Source organism: Callospermophilus lateralis, chromosome 13 (assembly GCF_048772815.1).
Source record: "Callospermophilus lateralis isolate mCalLat2 chromosome 13, mCalLat2.hap1, whole genome shotgun sequence".
Taxonomy (NCBI): Eukaryota; Metazoa; Chordata; class Mammalia; order Rodentia; family Sciuridae; genus Callospermophilus; species Callospermophilus lateralis.
Genome location: NC_135317.1, coordinates 1548021 through 1555542, shown reverse-complemented (window position 1 = coordinate 1555542; position 7522 = coordinate 1548021).

Genomic DNA, 7522 nt, shown 5'->3' with positions numbered 1-7522 from the left:
ATCATTTCTGCATGGACATTTGAGTTTCTCAGCAGGTGGAAGATCCTCTACATTCCTGTATTGTAAGACCAACTTACTCCCTGCTCTTCTGTAAATTTAGATTGAGGGAACAGTGTATGGTTAAGGTTAATAACATGTTGGATTGGGTTAGGAATTATTCTGCTGGATGAATAATGGTATTGGGAACCTGCGATATTTAGAAGACTATAGTGGTGAAATATAAGTATGAAAAAAGAAAAGTAGGAACCATTGGAAGCCCAGAAGGTCATTGGGCACTTGATTGGTATAGTTAGCTTTGAATTACGTTATGCACAGATGTTTCAAAAAAATAGATAATCAATGGCATAGGACCTTGTAACTTGGATCATTGAATTTAGAAGAGAACATCCACTCAAACAGGGATAGTCGCTAGGATTAGGAAGATAGTTGGTAGGTTTCAAAAGAAGAGTTAGTAAAGCATTTGGACCAAAAGTTCTTTACCAATGTTGATTCAGTTAGAGAGTGAATTTCAATGTCAGAACATGTGAAGAGTCATTCACAATGATGAACTTGAGAAAAGGTGTAGGAAAGCAGATATCAATAGAAAAATCAGAAAATCAGACAAAGTACAAAGTGTGTGATAGAAAAAGACATTTTAACAGGGTTGTGGTTGAATATGTAATCTTAGGAAGAAACAAATATGTACTCACCAATAGAAATGATATTTGAGAGCATTAGGGAACCAGGACATAGATGTTGTTAGTAATAAATGGTCACATTCAATTTAGGCTTTGGTACAATCATAAGTGTGACCTTTGTATTTTGTGTGAGGAATTTTACTGAGATGAAATGTATATGTATATCAGGTGAGTAGAAAATTCATTATGAAATATATATTATTCACAGATCTAAAAATATTCTTTTTACTTAACATGGATATATAGGTAAAATATAAGTATGAAAACAGAAGCCTAGGTAAGATTTGAAGGCCAGAAGAACATCGGGCCTTGATTGTAATACTTAGATTAAAATTATGTTCTGCAGAGGTGTCTCAGATATACAATGGCACAGGACCTTATACCTTGGATGATTGAATGTCAAAGAGAACATCCAGTCAAAAAGGTATAGTCGGTAGGATTAGGAAGATAGTCGGTAGGATTAGAAAGAAGAATGAGTAAAGCATTTGGACAACAAGTTTTGCATCTCCAATTTGAGGCCTACTGTCATGAGTGGGTGACGCTCATGCATGGCCTCCTAAAGTACCAACACAATTCATGGCAATACTTCTCTGAGGTCATTTCCAAAACTGAGTATCTTAGGGAAATCACATCAGAGTTCAACCCCAGGTGTACCCAGTCATCTCTTCCAACCACCACACAAATGACCACAATTAAAAACGAAACACTACCACATGGCTCTCATCTTCTTCCATACATACACTCATCATAACCTCTGGCTGGAAGTTTCCCTGAGAGGCGCAGCCCAGACAGTGTCCAAAATCAGCTCCCTTGCCCCTCATTTGCCTAAGTCAGGGTGGCCTGGACACCCTTCCTGTGAACCAGGAGTGATCAAACAGACCAGTGTTTAATACTGCTTCACTTCTCCAATCTGCAGCCTACTGACTGTGGAGTTTAGATTCTTTATGTGAATTGGAGTCATGAGAAAACCCAAGCACCTATGGGTTCGCCTCTGCAGAGATTTGAAGAACTCATTTGACCCAAAGGATCCCTATTCTCACTTGATGTAAGTCAGGAACCTTACAGAGGAAGGTGAGAGACTTCATCTACAATGGCTTCTCTTTTGGCCATTTTGGTTTTGGATGCACACATGGGATCTTTCTTTAGTTCCATCAGGTGCTGAGAATCTAATCCCCAGCCTCACACAGGGCCACGAGGCTGATTCAGACACATCCCTTTTCAAAGCAATTAAGCGAAGAGCCACAGGTGATGCCCATTCATTTCCATTTGAAAACTGTTTTCTTCAGGCTTCCCAAAGGGTTGGCCATAGGAAAAGACCTTCCTGACATTCAGAGCAACAGAAAAATAGGTAAGCAAAAGGCCCAAAGCAGGGTTTCTCCACTGAGACTCCCTGGACACACTGATATCTGAGTTTTCTGAAATGCTCGCAATTCCCTTCAGCTCTCCATTACATGGCCATGTCACAGAGCTTGGAGGTGGTACATATCTTGGACACAAAACCATTAGACTATTATGGAGTGTGGCCAGAATTCAGGAAAAATACAGAAATTTAGGATGACAGTAGGTCTTGACCATGGATAAAGCAAGCTGCAGTCCATTCATAAATTGGGCAAGATGAATGCTGGGAAGCTTTCTACTAGACAGGACACACCCATTGCAGCATTTTTTTTTCTAATGTGTACAACCACGGAGACAGGGGGATACACAGACATAGAAACACTCACGTTCTCAAGACTTATTAGAAACATTCCACTCCAAAACAAACAAATCGACTTTTTTACCTATTCTCATAACATAAGACAAAACCACAAACTGTTATCCACACACACGAAGGCAACTTTTGCCCCAAGTTGGTCTGTGAGTATCCAGAGTGTCCTCTGACTTGTAGGCCTTATGATGTTCTTCAAAAATGGACTTTCTTGTTATGGATCTGGTCTCCTTTGCCAACTCTATAAAGTTGTCAGGAGCCAGCAGTGAGCCACTTCCTGTCCTTTCAGGAAAGGCCCCTCTTCAGAGCTATCCTGGCATTTGGCCACCCTCACATCAGTAGGTACCAAGAAATACTGACTCTCTCCTTGGAAAATCCAAACAAGTGAGCTCACTGGGACTGGGACTGGTACTGGCTCTTGGTGCCTGGCTTCCTGGATCCAAAATTCAGATAGTTTTATCACCAAGGAAGTAGGTGAGGTCACTCTCTTCAGGAACTGAATTAGGTCACTTTCGTGGCCACCAATTTGTCCAAACTGTTGCTTCCAAGGTTCCCATGAGATGGAGGCTGCCCCTACTTCCTGTGACACTTTCAAAAGTTAGAATGGTATATCAACCATAGTCAACCAGAGACAGATCTCCACACAGGCCTGGTTTGGCCCATATTCTCTACATTAATAAGAGAAGCTGATTCAGACAAAACCCTTTATCCTGACCAGGTTGTTTGCCATGGAAGATGACTTTTGCTCACACAGGTCCTTCATAGCTTCCTACATCTTCTTCAGGGATCATTTCTGCATGGACCTTTGAGGTTCTCAGCAGGTGGAAGATCCCTTACATTGCTGTATTGTAAGACCAATTCTTTCCCTGCTCTTCTGTAAAGTTAGATTGAGGGAACAGTGTATGGTAATGATTAATAACGTGTTAGGTATGCGTTAGAAATCATTACACTGGATGAATAATGATTTTGGGAACCTGTGATATGTATAAGAATATATAGGTGAAATATATGTATGAAAACAGAAATCTAAGTAAGATTTGAAGCCCAGAAGGGCATTGTGCCCTGGATTGGGATACGCAGTGTTGAATTACGTTCTACACAGATGTCTCTGATACATCGATATAGAATGGCATAGAACCTTGTACCTTGGATGATTGAATGTAGAAAAGAACATCCAGTCAAAAAGGGATAGTCGGTAGTGAAAGGTTAATAGAATAGCTACTTGTCACTTCCTGTTTTTCTGTATGCTTAACAAGACTCTGTTGCAATCTTGAGAAATGTTTGCAAATCTTTTTCTCAGAATGTGCTGTTCCCGACTGCCAAACTGCAAAATGTACTCCCTCACATGGTGTCACGCAAACCGCCCACTCGCCCTTACCCATCAGTAAACTTCCCTCCTTTCCGTCTGCAAGGAAAGTATATAAGCTCGGCTTAAGCTGTTCTCAGGGCTCTCTGCTCTATTCAAGTGAGCTCTGAGGCTCAGCATGCTGGAACCCAAATAAACCCTTAGCTGTTGCATGAGACAGTCTCTTGGTGGTCTCTTCCTCCAACCCTCACACGTCCTTTATATATTGAGGTTTCACCGAGTTCCGGCAACAGCAGGCGAGAGACCCCAACGGGCTCCTCTCGGGGAAAGTAAGGTTCCTCTTTCTGGTTCATGTTTCAGGTTAGTGCTTGGCAAAATCATTGGCGATGAAGAGCCTGAGATTTCTCTGATGGTGTCTGAGAGACGTGTCACAGAGACACAGGGCACGTCCCTGGGGGACGCCCCAGAGGACTCGGGAAATCAAGGAACAATAGTCTCCTCAACTCAGTGATATTTTGTTTCAGATTCGGTATTGCCATCCCATCGGGTTTTGCCGGCTACTCATTCCTGGTCTCAGTGTTGGAAGTCCATTGCCTGTCTTTATTGTCTTGTCTTTTCTTTGTCCTGTGTCGTTGCTTTTACTGTTTGTGTACCTTTCATTTTGGGACATAGCCCTTCAATGCGTCTGTCTCTGACCCTTGATCACTGCACCAAAGTCTGCTTAAGGGCTCAGAATCTTTCTTATTTAGTAAAATGCTGGACCTGGCAAACTCTCTGTGCCTCAGAATGGCCCACCTTTGGAGTCGGATGGCCCCTAGAAGGATCTTTCTACTTCCCACTAATTTAAAAAGTCAGAGATATTGTCTTTCACGCGGGGCCACATAGCCATCCTGATCAACAGCCATATATCTTAACATTGCAGGACCTCTGCAAATCTCCTCCTCCATGGGTGAAGCCTTTACTTGCCCCTGCCCCGGCTCTTATTCTTTCCCCCATGATCTCTCAAACCCTCTGGTCCTTCTTCTCCTCACTCTCTGTTCTCCCTGAGTCACAAGATTTGACTCTACTGGACTCTCCTCCCCCTCCTTATCCCCTGCCCTCTTCCCCTAACCCACAACACACTCTAAGTGATTCTCTTTCTGTTGACTCAGCCTCTCTGCCATTGGAGGAAGCTAAGCCAGCCCAGCGCCCTCCAGATGCCTCCCTCGTGGCACACACATCTCCTCCTCCCATGGACAAAGCTGGCCCGGCTAAAGGAACTCACTGGCGGTGAATGATTGAAAACCCTGGAACTCCCATGATTCACCCCTCTGTCCTTATGGGCCAACGATTGACGATGGCCATCGTGGAAAAATGCAAGCCTACCAGTATTGGCCTTTCTCCTCTTCAGACCTATTTAGCTGGAAAAATAACAATCCCCCTTTTCCTGAGGAACCCTCCCAGCTCACAGGTCTGGTTGAGTCATTGATGTTTTCACACCAGCCTACTTGGGATGACTGCCAACAACTCCTAGGGACTCTCTTCATGACACAGGAACAGAAGAGAATCCTCCTGGATGCTAGAAAAAAATGTCGTCAGAACAGATGGGCAACCAACACAACTTCCCAACATAATCAAAGCCAGCTCTCCCTTGAACCGACCCAACTGGGACCCCAAAACCTTTGAAGGTAGGGAGAATCTGTCCACTTATCACCGGGCTTTAATAGCAGGTTTCCAAGTGGCCACTAGGTGACCAACTAATTTGGCCAAGGTAAGATAGGTTATTCAAGGGCCTGATGAATCTCCCTCTATGTTTCTGGAGAGAATTATGGAGGCATATAGGATATATACTCTTTTGGATTCTCAGGCAGAGGATCAAAAGGCATCTGTCACGATGGCCTTTATTGGGCAAGGTGCCCTGGATATTAAAAGAAAGTTACTATGCTTAGATGGATTACAAGATATGACTTTGAGAGATTTAGTCAGAGAAGCTGAGAAGGTATACTATAAGAGAGAAACTGAGGAAGAGAAGGGAGCAAAGGGGGGATAAAAGAAACACATACAGACTAAGGCATTGACTAAGGTCCTGGTCACAACAATAAATAGGTGAGATAATAAGAAACAGGGAGACAGGAAGGGATACCTGGGCCCACACTAGAGGCCACCCCTGGCCTCAGATCAATGTGCCTACTGTAAAGAAAAAGGACACTAGGCCAAAAAGTGCCCCAGAAATAGACAGCCACACCAGCCATCCATTCTGACTCTGGAGGATGACTATGAAAGTTGGGGCTCAGATCCCCTCCCCGAGCTCAGGGTAACTTGAAGTGGAGGGGACCACAGTAAACTTTGATGTGGATACAGGGGCAATATACTCAGGCCTTAAGGCCCCATTTGGTCCTCTATCAAATAGAAGGTCTCTAGTTCAAGGGACTAACGGCAGTAAATATTGGGCTTAGACAACTAAGAGGACCACGGACATGGGGAAAAGAAAAATCCATCACTCCTTTCTAGTAATCCCAGAATGCCCGGCCCCATTGATGGGCAGAGATCTGCTCACCAACTCTGGGCCAAAATAACTTTTAACCCTGAAGGCCTCCAAGTGGAATTTCTAAATCCTTCAGTAAAAATTCCTATAGTCATGGCTCCAACTATGTCAATAAAAAATGTACATCAACTCACTCACCTTGGTTCAAAGAAACTGCAGGCATTCCTGAAGGATAAAGAACAGAGATTTAAACTAACTTACTCACAGCAAAAGGAAATAATGGAATGGTTAACAAAATCCTGTCAGGTCCACCAATTGGTTAATGCTTACCCTTTCAAGCTTCCTGCAGGAAAGCACCTACGAGGAACCAGACCAGGACAATTCTGTGAAGTGGACTTTACTGAAATTAAGCCAGCAAGGTATGAACTTAAATATCTCCTAGTCTTTGTAGATACATTTTCAGGATGGATTGAAGCCTTCCCCACAAAAAAAAAAAAGAAAGAAAGAAACAGCGCAAATGATGGTCAAGAAGATCCTGAAAGGTATTTCTCCAAGATACGGCCTGCCTAAGGTAATAGGGTCTGATAATGGACTGGCGTTCATGGCCCAGGTAAGTCAGGGGTTATCCAGGACCCTGGGGATTAATTGGAAGTTACATTTTGCTTATAGACCCCAGAGTTCAGGACAGGTAGAAAGAATGAATAGAATCATTACACAGACCTTAACGAAATTAAGCTTAGAGACCAGCATAAAAGATTGAACTATGCTCTTATCTTATGCCAGGTTGCATGCAAGAAATACTCCCTCTGTTTCTTTGTGTAATTTCACCCCCTGTGAAATTCACTATTGTGCACCTCCTCCAGTAAGGGACATAACCCCAACTCTAACACCTAACGATCCCTTCCACACCCCCTTGCTTGACAGACTTAATGCTCATGAAAGAACTCAGAAATACCTGTGAAAACAGCTGGCCACTGCCTACCAACCTGGGGACGAGGGGACTCCAAAATGATATCAAGTACGACACTTCATCTATGTAAGACGACATCAGGTGTCATTCCTGGAACCCCACTGGAAAAGACCATAGCAGATGTTACTTATAACACCTACAGTGGTAAAGGTAGACGGAATCACTTTCTGGATCCATGCCTCTCATCTCAAGCCTGCTCCCTGTCCATACTCTGGCTGGAAACGAGAAAAGACTGGTTACCCTTTCAAATTGCGTATTCGTCGTGTGGATAAGACTATAGACTCTCCCATTTACCACAAGTAGTCCTAACCCTCATCAGTCAGTTCAGGAGCGATGGTTGATCACAAATCCTACTGGAAAAGAAGTAAAATCTATCTCGCATACAGCCCCCTTAGGG